The sequence below is a fragment of the Micromesistius poutassou genome (assembly GCF_964030765.1).
Source record: "Micromesistius poutassou genome assembly, chromosome: 14".
Classification (NCBI taxonomy): Eukaryota; Metazoa; Chordata; class Actinopteri; order Gadiformes; family Gadidae; genus Micromesistius; species Micromesistius poutassou.
In genome coordinates this window covers 13,006,579-13,019,632 of record NC_140284.1, presented here as the reverse complement: position 1 = coordinate 13,019,632, position 13,054 = coordinate 13,006,579, and positions in this window count along the sequence as shown.

Genomic DNA, 13,054 nt, shown 5'->3' with positions numbered 1-13,054 from the left:
TACTTGGATATAATTGTATGCAGCACAACTCATGAACTTTCACATTAAGCTTGTTTATGAATAACTATTGATGCACCCACAAATGGATTCATTTGATGAGAAACTTTTTAATGTGAAACTTGCCTCGCCTATGATGAGTTCGTCAGCCCTCAAACTCTGAAATTCTCTGTGCTGCAGGGTGTAATTCTCCTTCTGTTACACATATTTTACAACAGCCACAACAACTTCAGTCGGTTTGTATGTCCAAAGGGCATCAACCTGCAAGGATATCAATACAATAATAGTAAACAACAAAATGGCAGCAATCCGAAGAGTTATCTAAGTATATTTCAATCTTAAGATTTCTAATTCTAACCTGAGCTCAAAGAGAATTTGGTCAATACCAGTGTCTAACAGAGATGGCACCACTAGAGGGAAATGAGGGTATTTAGGAAATACTAATTTCAAACAGAGGCTGCGCTCTACAGAAGGTAAAATCAGTATCAGTAAAATCAGTAAAACCAAGGACACCATTTGATTATTTATTTCCGAGGCTTGTTGGGTGACCGCCAGTTCACTCAAGCCTCCTCAGTTATTTTGCTGATATCATGTTAATTTCTAAATACCCCAAGTAGGAACCCTGTGCTCCCTCTGGCTACAAACCTTTGTTACTGTATCAAGGTTTTTTTTTCTCTAATATCTCATGTAACTTAAATGCCACTTTTAAAAATTAAGTTTGCACTTACTCTACTAAGATATTTGCAGTGGAAGGGTCTGATCTATAATATTACAAAGGGTTCTGGCTCTAATACTTAGTGCTGCATGTAATCAACTTTAAAAAAAAATCTATGTGCTACCTGTATGACTTGATTTTATTCTGTTTAGAGCATACACTTTATTTTAGGGATCAGCAAAAAAAGTACCTCTGTGGCAGACTTGAACCCTTTACTTGTGAGGTCATTGATGCTGTGCTTCTCATCTGTGCTCTTCTGAACTTTGCCTCTGTTCAGAGCTGACTTTGCACTTTTTGGAATGGGAACAGCATTTGGAGCAGTGTAATATTTGGAGCTGGCAGTGAGGAGCATTGCTCCGTCCCTCTTTGCCCAACCCTCCTGAGATTGACTTCATTGATGTCTTCTGGTAGCATGGGTTTACAGAGCAACTGCTCAGAGAAGTTATGAGCCATAATGTGTTCTCTGTATCTCCCCTGTAGGGAGCCATACATTTTCCTGACAAAGACACCTGGCCTCAGTCGCCTCTTCTTTTTCAGAATTGAGTGTTTAACAATTCCGAACCACCTCTCTACATGGCAGTTTGTGTCCCGTGCTTTACCTGGGTCAAATGTATCATCTGCTTTGTCAGATGCATACCTTTTCAAATTCCTCAACAGCAGACCACTCCACAGGGGAAAAATGCCTAGGTAGTTCTCCCATAAAGACTCATTCAACCAGAAATAAAAATAATGATTTATTACAGCGACATGATAAAACTTTGCATGAAGAGTCTTTGGCGTAAGCCCCGTCATGGACCCTGGTTGGCGTGTGGACTCGACGTGTCCTACCAGGACTGGCAGGGGCGGAGCCTTCCCCTGCGCCGTAGACTGGGGCAGACCTGGTGGTGGTGGGGTGGAAGGAGGTGCGTCGAATGAGATACCTGAGCACGGAAGAGGTGTGTTAGACAGCTGTTAAATAGTAGGTGCAGGCCGGTGATTGGTTAAGCAATTAACCAATGAGAGTAGCGCGCCAGAGTCTGAGTCCTCCTGGTAGAACTTGCGCTAAAGCTTACATTTCTCCCATAAAGACTCATTCAACCAGAAATAAAAATAATGATTTATTACAGCGACATGATAAAACTTTGCATGAAGAGTCTTTGGCGTAAGCCCCGTCATGGACCCTGGTTGGCGTGTGGACTCGACGTGTCCTACCAGGACTGGCAGGGGCGGAGCCTTCCCCAAAAGAGGAAATAACCCCATGGGATTAACATTAAGAGTAAGTGATAACTCGGCATGACCTGTCAGGACTGGCAGGGGCGGAGCCTACCCCAAAAGAAATGGGATAAGACAAAAATAAACAATGAGATGATACATACCTGCCGTAGAGAAGGGGCAAGGAGATAGATAAACAACGCACCCAATGCACAACGCATAATTAGAGACAATCATATTACCCATAAAACACAGTTAGGTTTAAACCGTCTACATGAATGGTGAAGTTAGTACACCCGCTGGGGTTGCTGCAGGCAAACCTTGAGTGTTTGTGTAAGACCACCGACGTGGACTATGCGCTCACCGGGGTTGCTACGAGCAACTTCGAGTGTTTGGAAATGAACCACCGACGTGGTCTATGCGCTCACCGAGGTTGCTACGAGCAACTTCGAGTGTTTGGAGATGAACCACCGACGTGGTCTATGCGCTCACCGGGGTTGCTACAAGCAACCTTGCGTGTTTAGAAGTAAACCACCGACGTGGTCCGCACGCTTGCTGGGGTTGCTACGAGCAACCTTGAGTGTTTAGAAGTAAACCACCGACGTGGTCCGCACACTTGCCGGGGTTGCTACGAGCAACCTTGCGTGTTTAGAAGTAAACCACCGACGTGGTCCGCACGCTTGCCGGGGTTGCTACGAGCAACCTTGAGTGTTTAGAAGTAAACCACCGACGTGGTCCGCACACTTGCCGGGGTTGCTACGAGCAACCTTGCGTGTTTAGAAGTAAACCACCGACGTGGTCCGCACGCTTGCCGGGGTTGCTACGAGCAACCTTGAGTGTTTAGAAGTAAACCACCGACGTGGTCCGCACGCTTGCCGGGGTTGCTACGAGCAACCTTGCGTGTTTAGAAGTAAACCACCGACGTGGTCCGCACACTTGCCGGGGTTGCTACGAGCAACCTTGCGTGTTTAGAAGTAAACCACCGACGTGGTCCGCACGCTTGCCGGGGTTGCTACGAGCAACCTTGAGTGTTTAGAAGTAAACCACCGACGTGGTCCGCACACTTGCCGGGGTTGCTACGAGCAACCTTGCGTGTTTAGAAGTAAACCACCGACGTGGTCTGTGCGCTCGCCGGGGTTGCTAGATAGATACTTCATTGATACCCGGGGGAAATTCGTTGGGAAAAGTACGCATGACATGCCGTGAGGAGGGAGGATGCCAGAAAGGAGGCAACCCCCAGACTATGCTCCTGTGGGGAGTACAGTGTGGGGACAGGAAAATACACCTCAGCAACATGAGCACATAGTCAATACACTTACAACATGAAACACAAGACCTGCCACAGGGGAGGGGGGGGGGAAGGTGGGGGTTAGGGGGTGGGATAACCCGGTGCAGGCGAACAGCCCTGCTCCTTTGCAGCCAGGAAACCAGCGCAGGCCGCGACCCTTGCTAGACTAGGGGGGAGAACAAGGGGAACAAGGCAAAGGCGTGAGATCAACCTGCCATCAACCAGTCCGTACATAACGAAACATACGGGACCGAGAACAGGAAGGTTTCTACGAGCGACCTTGAGTATTTAGAAATAAACCACCGACGTGGTCTATGTACTCACCGGGGTTGCTACGAGCAACCTTGAGTGTTAAGAAGTAGGCCACCGACGTGATCCACACACTCACCGGGGTTGCTACGAGCAACCTTGAGTATTTGAAAATAAACCACCGATGTGGTCTATGCGCTCACCGGGGTTGCTACGAGCAACCTTGAGTGTTTAGAAGTAAACCACCGACGTGATCCACACACTCGCCGGGGTAGCTGCGAGCAACCTTAAGTGTTTAGATAATTTGCCACCGACGTGGTCAAAACTTGTACGTAAATAACAGTAATACCTGCCGGATCTTGCGTGAGAATAAAGCAGCCTAAGTACACCACCACCACCAGTAATTGCAAACATGACAAATACCTTGACTGATTACCCGATTTTAGAGAGCGTAGTTTGTGCTTGGCGAAAGAATCTCGAATCTGTTCGGATGTACGATTCGTATGCTGTGGAAGACCACCTTCCCAATCGTTTGATTGAGGAATCGGACAGCCCTTGCTCCGCGGCTGTCGTTGCTGCTCCTATCCGGAAGGAGTGACCCGTATAGAGGGGAGAAGGTAGTCCACAGTCCTCCACCACCTTAGCGAGATGTATCCTGAACCACTCCTTAGTCATTGGCGAGCCGTTAGGCAAAGTGAACAGAGGTGAATCAGGGGACGTGCATTGGCGAAGCTTGAGGTAGTGAAGCATGGAAGCATAAGGACAGAGTGAATCATTAATTCTCGAAATTATAATAGTTACACCTGCCCCTAAGCTATCGCTTTTAGATTGTTTTAAGAAGATGGAAAAATGTCTTGAAGAGAAGGAGATGTCGGAGAAAGACAGGCCCTGTGTAGGAGAAAATGTTAGAGTGGGTGACGTGAATTCCCCTGGGCGCATGAAACCGTAAAATGCTGTTAGAAACACAGCTTCTAGTAGAGCGTTAAAGTACGGAGAAAATAACCCAGCTCTGAGAGAGCGCACCAATCTCTCCAGGATAACAAGGGTGATGGGGGAGCGTTTGTCTGGAACTTTTGGCAGAGACTTAGTAATACCTTTTAGTAGAAGACGAATTGCGGGAGTCGAAAATAGACTGGGAAAGCCGGGATCCTGGCACCTTGCGTAGTATTGGATGCCAGCTAAGTTTTTACGGATGGAGGATAATTTAAGGCTGCATGATTCGAAGCAGTGAACTATAAAAGCGCAGACGATGGGAATTGACATTGGGAAAGCTGGTACGTGCAGAGAAATGCAAAATAGATTAAAACGAGACCATGCGGAGCTATAGGCTTTAAGGGTGGAAGGTGCTAAAGCTTTGGACATATATATACTAGCAGAGTCTAGCAGAGAGTTTAAACTGAACCCTAAACCAACAGCAGTTCGTGGAATGGTGGGCAGCGTAACGGGTCCGAGTTCGCTGCGGGGCATAGGCGTCTGAACTCCTGAAAACGAAAGCGAGAGAGGGAGTCAGCTGCAGCATTAAAGTGACCAGGTATATGTTCGGCGTTAAAGATGAAGTTGAGAGTGACAGACTGCCATGTAATGCGTCTGAGTAGGGACATGATGGTAGGGCACGGTGAGTGCTTTTTATTAATTACTGCCACCACTGCTTCATTATCGCAGACCATAGTAATGCGTTTACGACGCCATTCTTGGCCCTACAAGACGCTAGCGATCGCTATGGGGTAAAGTTCAAACAGGGCAGAGGACTCGGACCCGAGAGCGAATGTGCGGAATTCCGCTGGCCATTCATCGGCGAACCATTGCCCTTGGAAGAAACCCCCGAACCCGATCGAGGGGGCCGCGTCGGTGAATAGTTTGAGGGAATCAGATGATTCAGGGGCGTCGTTATAGAAAAACGATATGCCGTTCCAATTGCGAAGAAGGAGCGACCAGAATTTGAGATCAGACCTACAGCCTTCGTTGAGGTACACTATATCGTTCAAATTTGGGACGGAATGGGCCAGGGTTAGAAGGCGAGAAATGAAGGAGCGACCTTGCGGTATAATGCGCATTGCAAAATTAAGGTGGCCTAGAAGTGAGAGAATTTCGCGTTTAGTGACACCAGCAGATGACTGGAAAGAATCAGAGATGTGTCTGATTCTCTGCAGTTTCTCGTCGGGAAGGGATGCTTGCATCGAGCCAGAGTCCAAGCGAATCCCTAGGAATTCGAGCGAAGTGACTGGGCCCTCTGTTTTCTCTCCGGATAAGGGAACGCCGATATCACGAAAAACTCCTTTTAGAGTATCTAAAACGCTGGTTTGGACTGAAGGAAAGTCTATTAGCAGGAAATCATCCAGCAAGTGCAGGACGAATGGCAGCCTACTCACGTTCAACAGGATCCAGCACAGAGCCTCGGATAGCAGGTTGAAGAGGTGGGGACTGCTCCTGCATCCAAATGTTAGTCTGACCGCAAAATAGAATTTGGCCTGCCATTTCACTCCGAACAGCGGCCAGTCTGCGCGGTGAATAGGCATGATTTTAAACGCGTCCATAATGTCAGCTTTAGCGAGCCAAGCATCCTTTCCTGCGATTTTTATCAGCGCGATTGCGTGGTCGATGGTGGCGTAATGCAGGGAAAAAGGTGCTGAAGGGATACATTCATTTACGCTAGCGACGGTGTCGGAGTGGGGAGAGGACATATCGAAAATAAGACGTTTCTTTCCTGAATATTTCCGAGTGGCAACGCCTAGCGAATTAATGCGAAACGGAGAGAAGGGAGGGGAATCGAATGGGCCAATAACATAGTTTTTATTAACCTCTTTGGCCAGAAGACCCGACACGACATCGGGTTCAGCCAAAGCTGATTGAAGGTTTTTAGCCACATGATTAGAAGACAAGGAAGAGAGGACTCCCACCCGAAACCCTTGTGAAAGGCCCGTGATGAGGTGGTTCACGAAACAGGGGTCTGGATGGAATGCTAGAAATTTAGATAATGTAGGCACATTAATAGGTGTAGAGGGATGGATTTTTAAAATCTCTTGTAGGGTTGGGCCTTCCCTTTGTTTGCCGGCCTTTGACGCCGGGGGCAAGTGGATTTCGGGTGTGGGTCCTTGCAAATGCTACAGATATGGGAGAATTTACAATTAGGAAATGAGCAGACAGCTTCGTTGAAATTATTACAAATTGCTATTCCGTTAAATTGGACAATAGGCCGGCCGAGTCGATCTTGTTGACGGCTTACGTGTTCAGCGACGTAGGCAGGAGCCCGGGTGGGCGGGGTAGATCCGGTTAATGGGCAGAGCACGGTTGTGTGACCGTGGGAATCGCAGACGCCGCACGCTATGGCTTTAAAGCCACCGAAATGACGGAGCAGCAGCTCCGTGTCCATAACGGACCAGTCAAGTCTTACGTTAGCCGTAATGATGCATTGGGCTGACTTAGCTGAAAACGCTTTATGATATTCATAAAACAATGTTCCCCCATAGCGCTGGTGTAGTTCGGCGACGATAGCGATGTAGGCATCCAGTTCGACCCTTCTTTCGGGGTAAACTTGGCACAGAATGTCTCTATAAATGCCAAACGTGATTACAAACTCACCGAAAGACAAGTTACGCGTAATCCTAGGATCGCTAGTCTTTAAGAGCACAGACACATCGCCGCATTCGGCCCATTTGCGCTCGACCGCCGGTGAGGGTAGCAGTAACCCGGCTAGGTTAACGTCTTTCCCCTGGAGAATATTATTTTTTGTAAGCTGGGTAATGTTTGCCGCGGCGGGCGTAATAAATGTCCTACCGGGATGGAGAACTGGTATGGCTGATGATAGAGTAAAGGATATAGGAGCTGGGGCGGCTGCCGCGGAGGCAACAGCCGGCTGGAAGATAATCCCCGTGGCTGGTGCGTTGGTCGTGATGGCGGAGAGAGCCGATGTCGATGGTTCCGAAGCGTAGACCTCGGGCAGGAGATAGGAGGGCGCCATAACGCCCGCCGCCGCCGCGTTGGGAGCTTGGGTTGGGGTTGGTTTCTCGATAGCGCTCATCCTGGTATCGAGGCTCTTGACGGACTCGCTGAGGGTTTGAAGAACTTGGACCATATCTGAAATGAGGACCTGTGGAACGGTGGATTGCTGATCCTGGGGTTCTGGGACGTGCGCTTTCCTCATCCGTTTGGTCGGGCCGGGAGTTGCAGGAGTCATTGACCGTTTCCTGCCGGGTTTCTTACTTTTGGCCGCGGTGGCAGCAGCAGCAGCAGTGACAGCATGAGCGGTGGCGGCCGCGGTGGCCGTGGCGTCCGGGGCAGACGCTGGGGAGGGAAGTGCGTCCGGAGGAGGAGGGATTCCAGGGTTCGCCAGGGAAGTAGAGGCTATTTGGAGGATCTCCTCCCTTGTTAACCCGGGTTCGACCGGGACGCCTTGTAGAATGAGTAATTCAAGTAGTTTTCGCGTTGGCCAGGATGCCCAAGAAACTGATTTAAGCTGAATCCTGGAACTCCTGCGCGCGATATCGGGAGACTGAGGAATAACCTCGTCTTCAGATAGTGAAAGATCGAACTCGAGATTAGAACGTGTAGTTGACATCTTGAGCTGCCAAGGTAGCGCGGTGACTTGCGTCGAATGAGATACCTGAGCACGGAAGAGGTGTGTTAGACAGCTGTTAAATAGTAGGTGCAGGCCGGTGATTGGTTAAGCAATTAACCAATGAGAGTAGCGCGCCAGAGTCTGAGTCCTCCTGGTAGAACTTGCGCTAAAGCTTACATTTCTCAAAAAGGACATCAACAATGTCTGGGCAGTAGTATGGATTGTCCTCATCATGTGGGGACCCTGCACCCTGTTTTTCAAGCTCTCCCTGTACCTCTTCCAAGACCTTCTTGAATTCATATGTGAAGGGAGATCTGCCAACAATTGTTTTGGCATTTCTTCTTTCCTCATCATCCTCCCCCTGAGCTAAGGGGCTGTCTTCCAATTTTTCTGTCTCTTCCATGTCAGGAATCTTTTGTTCTTTGATTAAGTCCTGCATGGCCTTAACATTAATCAGGACGGTATTGATGTTGTGTTTGCCCATTAATACTGTGCACAGTGAGCGGAAGATTTTCAGTGCTGTGGTCATCAAGGTAGTGTTTTGCAACCGGGCAAATGCAAATGTTGCAAAATGCTTCAGACCTTTGTCTGCTGTTTTTCTTCCCATTGACTGAATGACCGCTTTGAGCACATGTGTAGGATTGTAAACATTGTGATGTCCTTCCATGTCTTTGTTTCTGAACAAATAGGAAAAGCCCTGTCCAAGTAGCTGACAATGCTCTCCCTGTTGAATGACAGAAGAACACTTTGGAGTAGCGCCCAGCTGTAATCGGTTTCAACCTGATGTACTCTTATTGTTGTGTACTGTGACAGTTTTCGGAGGAACTGCATTATCCAGAATGTGATGGGTGGTATAGAGTGTTAATTTGTCAGCATTTCACAGACTGGGAGGGGAGGTGCATCCCGACCACCTCCATGAAGAGTGAAAGAGTAGTAGAGCACTCTTTTGGTCTGACGGGGAACTTTGGTTGCAACTTTACCTATAGCACCTAAGTATAAGGTTAGTGGGGTCCGCTTTCTCAGGTGCTGCACAACTATGTTTATGCCTGTTTCAGTATACATATGCACACCAAAGGGATCAACTTGAAAGTGCTGTATGTACCCAGGCATCTTGGGAAATTTTGCATCACATTCCTTCATGATGTTTTGAGTGAGGTACATCTCCATGAAAACATCATTGTGAATTATTTTCGCTTTTCTAACCTCTGAAGTAATCACTTTCAGAACATTTTTGTTCAGACTTCGGGTTATGTTTCCTGAAATTAGTTCAGCAACGGGTGTTTTTTTAAGTTTATTGTAGTGGAATTGGCTCACTCCTTTACTTAGAGCTCTTGATACTGTCCCTCTTCTTGTGTTTGTTGCTGGTCTGAATTTTATTTCACTTGTTGTGTGCATAATTTTTCCACTTTATTGCACAGATATCCTAACCTGGGTGTCTCCCACTGGTTCCCTTTTCCTTTTAAAGAAGTATTTTTCACTGCAGGAAGGGAATGTACAAACTGCACTGATATTTAAATATGGACTATTGATTTTCCGGCTGTAAGGAGTTTTGATATGCTGGCTCTTGAAAGCAAGGGTACAACAGGGATTTTCCTTTTGAAAACTGTTGTACAGCACATGTGTCCATGGTTGCCTCAATTTTGTTGATCCAGACAGTGGAACAATTGTTTGCCATTTATTTTTATTCACTGAAATTGTGAATCTCTTTCATACCACTGGCATCTTTCTCCATAGTTTTTTGTTCCATGTCTTTCCATGTCCAGGTTGGACTCTCTGCAATGATATCTTATTTAGCTTGTTTTCTGCTTCATTTTCTTCATTCTCTTCTGTGTACTCATCTTGTTCCTCTACTTGAATTGCTCTCTGCAATGACCTCTTATGTTGTTCATCTTCTGCCTCATTCTTTTCTGAGTCTTCATCTGTGACTGCTTCATCTAGAACAGTGGTTCTCACACACATGCAATTTTTCATTATAACTAAATAGTGTTTTCATTACGACGACAACAGAAAGTGCTAGGTTTCAAAAAACATTGTTTAATAATAAACAATAAGTAATAAACAATGTTTAGTAAAAAATAAAAGTCCTTATTTGTAACAAGATGTAACAAGATGAATAGGCATTTTAAAACATGTTTGTTGTTGTTGTTGTTGTTGCTTTTTGACACTATCTTGCTTGACTATTACTTTTTCTTTTACAACGTAACACAAAAATGCAGATAACACTGTGGCTGAGCTAAGCCTTTGCTCCTGGAAAATGCTACAAAGCCATAGTTTAGGTAACTTTCGCTATATTTTCGACATTTTGTCAGTCCAGCTGAGCATCTCTGCCTTTTACTTGCTGCGGCCTCACAATCATCAATTGGCTGAATTGGCTCCGGGATTGGGCCACTGTTTTTGGATTCTGCAGTTGAAGTTAGAGTTGGTTGATCGTTGTGTGGATCTAAGTTAGCTAAAAATCACTTTGATGTACGATGCTAGCTATTTATTTCTGATGTAGAAAACAATAATAGGCTACATTTGGTTAGCCTAGTCAAATACGCACAATATATAGTCTGAACAGGTATACTGGCGTAGCTCATCTATGTTAATAACTACAATCAAAGGCTATTGAAAGAGTTCTGACTGGAATATTGTGGTAACCCGGTCCACAAGAGTCTAGAGACCTCACGGCAAGTACCACGCAGAGGTTTCCAATAAGGCCGTATTCTGCGTTTATTCACAGGTATGAGAGATAACAGGTAATACATCAACTATACTATGGCCTCCGTGAGACTCGAGTAGGATGTGTCGTCGGCCTTCTGCTGGGTCGTCGTCTCTGCTTCTCTCTGGGCTGAGTTCCCGGTCGGCTTTTAAGATGTCCGCCCGGTCGTTTCCACCCTCCGGCGGGGTGTTCTCCATCAGGCTGATTGTGTTGAGTGAAGATGTGCTCACTGCCGCCGGCTAGTGGATGGCGGTGGTACACCCCGTCCACCACTAGCCCACAGTTCCCCCTGGTGGGGAGCGGGTTGCCACACTCCTTCACCGCTGGCTGAAGCCTCTGGTCGTCAGGGGTCCAGCCCAGACATGCATCCCGGCGTGATAGAGCCTCGGCGTTGGCGTTCTCCTTGCCCGGACGGTGGTCCACCTTGAAATGGAAGTCCTGGAGGGCCAGGAACCACCTCGTCACCCGGGCGTTGGTGTCCTTGGCACTGGCCATCCATTTGGCCAGTGGGGCGTGGTCCGTGACCAGGGTAAACTCCCGACCTAGAAGATAGTATCGGAGTTTGTCCAGGGTCCACTTGATGGCCAGAGCCTCCTTCTCTACCGTGGAGTAGTTTCTCTCGTTGGGTAAGAGTTTCCGGCTGACGTAGGTGATCGGGTGCTCCTCTCCAGCCCGGACCTGGGAGAGAACTCCCCCAGCCCCACCTCCGAAGCGTCTGTGTGCACTATGAGGGGTAAAGCAAAGTCAGGGGTTATGAGAACTGGCTCCGAGCATAAGGCTCTTCGGAGCGTCCCGAAGGCCTTTTCGGCGGCCTCGGACCATCTGATCCGGTCAGGTAGGGCCTTCCGGGTCAGGTCATTAAGCGGGCTGGCCAGCGTGGCAAAGCCTGGTATAAATCGCTGGTAATAGCCTACCAGCCCTAAAAACGATTTCACCTATTTTTTGGTGGTGGGTCGTGGTCAGTCCCGGATGGCGGCGACCTTGCTTTCTTGCGGCCGAACGTTTCCCTGTCCTACCTGGTACCCCAGGTAGGATGTTTCCTCCAGTCCAAGGCGGCATTTGGCCGGGTTGGCGGTGAGGCCCGCCTTTCATAGTTCCCCCAGCACCGCCCGCAGCTGCCGGAGGTGGACATCCCAGCTGTCGCTATGGATGATGATGTCATCGATGTATGCTGCTGCGTAGGCCTGGTGGGGTCGTAGTATCTGGTCCATCATTCGCTGGAACGTGGCCGGGGCCCCATGGACGCCGAAGGGGAGGACGGTGTACTGGTATAACCCTCCTGGGGTCGTGAACACCGTCTTCTCCCGGGCTGACCGGGTCAACGGCACCTGCCAATATCCCTTGGTTAGGTCCAGGGTGGTGAGGTACCTGGCTGGACCGAGTCTTTCAATCAACTCATCCACCCTGGACATGGGGTAAGCGTCAAACTCAGACACCTCGTTCAGCCTCCGAAAGTCATTGCAGAACCTGTAAGTCCCATCAGGTTTGGGCACGAGGATGACCGGGCTGGACCAGGCGCTGCGGGATTCCTCAATGACCCGGAGCCGAAGCATCCGGGCTACCTCCTCCTGGATGGCATCCCGGCGGGCTTCCGGGACTCGTACCGTTACTCCTGGTGCCGTCCGGATATCGTGGTGTGTGACCGATGTTCTCCCCGGGATCACCGAGAACACGTCCTGATGTTGCATGACAATCTTGCTTAGGTCCTGCTTCTGGGCCGGACTGAGTTCCTCCCCCACTGGAACCACTGGGATGTCGTGTTGGGTCGCCAACACCAGGGACGCCGGGACTGGAGGGTCCGCTGTTGGGAAAAACAGTCTGTCTAGTTACTTGACCAGATGAAATGAGACAGAGAGGTAATAAAGTCTGTCAGCACGAGGGCCTCGGATTTATTGAGTAAAGTAGCAAAGGTGATACAGATTCATAAAGCGTGAGAGATCGAATATTTCTAAGTCCCTAACAGCGCTGAGGTCGTCTGGAGCTTCGCCTCCGTGGAAGTTCTGCTTCAGAAGAGCATGAGGTGATCTGTGTGGTACAGTCTTATGCTGTATTTTCCCTCCCAACGAGGTGTGTGCGTTTAGGCTGGTGTGTGTGTTTCTGGATGTTTAGCTTGACCTTGAGCCTCTGGGCTCTGATATCTTTTATGAGTGTCTTCTGTGTTTCTAACCAGGTGCGAGGGCTTCTCGAGGGGTATCTTGACCCAGAGTTGTGGCCGAATATTATCAGCAGACTGACTCCTGTTCTTGCGAATGTGTGGTGCATTGTCTGAGTCTCCAGCATCTCCCCTAGTTGGGACATGCGGCCTCCGGCTCAGGCCTTGACCTGAAAAAATAGCTGACTATATTCGTAATGTACATG